The 1,232-nt window shown below is 42.8% G+C and overlaps 1 protein-coding gene across 1 annotated transcript in view; it reads right to left on the minus strand.

Annotated features, from left to right (window-relative positions):
- Positions 1–1,232, minus strand: part of SYN2 (synapsin II) — a gene marked incomplete at its 5' end in the record, with an annotated part of 97,977 nt that overhangs the window by 91,987 nt on the left and 4,758 nt on the right. The window lies entirely within an intron of this gene.

The raw sequence follows: 1,232 nt of genomic DNA on the forward strand, positions 1-1,232 counted from the left end.
CCTGCTGAAAGATAAATCACATTAGAGCCTCTGGGTATGTCCTTAGTTTGTGTTGTCCAGCTTCTGAGCAGTGCCAAGCAAAGTTAAAGCAGGCAAAGGGCTCTGCCACAGACTTGGGCTTTTGGGGAACAATTTTGTTTCACAACTCTCGTCAGGCTGTTTTAAGGACAGCAAGGGATGAAGCAACCACACTGCTGGCAAAAGGAATCAGACCATAATGGAGAGAATCCCATTCTGAAACTGAACTTTTGATCAAGAGACTTGTCAAGATGAATTTCTGAACTTACAACTGCATTTCCCTGTTTTCTCTCTGCTATCTGATCAGCATTTCCCCTGCTGCTCTCTGTGGTTTCCTGCCTATCACCCTGCACCTTTGCCAACAATCTGACACCATCTTCACCTTACTCCAACCCTGACATTTTGTTACTGGAGACGGTTATGGAAAACAGAAAACACAAAACAACGGGGCAGAGCCTCCAGAACAGGGCAATTCACTCCTAAATTTGACTGTTGAAAGAGTCTCTTCTGCATTCCAGTTTTATAGGGGAAAAAAAACCCTGACCAGCTTGAAGATTTCAAGCTCCTAAAAGAGGTATAACTGCAGGGTAAATTAAATTAGCATAGTAAATTGGTGAAATTATTTACATGCCTTGAACAAATACAAGCTGTGTACTGGAGTGAGACACTCTGAAAATTACAAATTGATTCGGAAGTCTCAGTCTGGTAGAACAAAAAACAAAACAATTAAAATCCATGGTAAAATTGCTTTAGCAGCTCTGAGATCCCAGCCTGGATGCAGAAGTCAAAGTAGATTAGCTGGATTCTTAAATTTCAAAGCACAGAATCATAGAAGTGTTTGGGTTGGGAGGGAGCTTTTAAAGCTCATTTTCTTTTCTAGTGGAAGGCAGGGACACCTTCCACTGTCCCAGGTTGCTCCAAAACCCACCCAACACATCCTTGGACACTTCCAGGGAAGAGACTGCCACAGCTTCTCTGGGCACCCTGTTTTACCACTGCCACTGTAAAAATTAAAAAAAAACAAAACCCAAACCTGCATGATTTGGCAAAAGCAACCTTATAGATTTGCTGTCAAGGGTCATTGAAATGGCCCTGAAGCTCAGTGAGCAAAACCTGTAAAGAGATCCTTGAAACAGGATTCCTGAATAATATCCCCAGCACAGCTTGAAGATGTTGTGATCTGGATTTCATGGAGGGTGCCAGGAGTTTGGGAG

The sequence above is a fragment of the Corvus brachyrhynchos genome, unplaced genomic scaffold, assembly GCF_000691975.1.
Source record: "Corvus brachyrhynchos isolate BGI_N302 unplaced genomic scaffold, ASM69197v1 scaffold266, whole genome shotgun sequence".
Lineage (NCBI taxonomy): Eukaryota > Metazoa > Chordata > Aves > Passeriformes > Corvidae > Corvus > Corvus brachyrhynchos.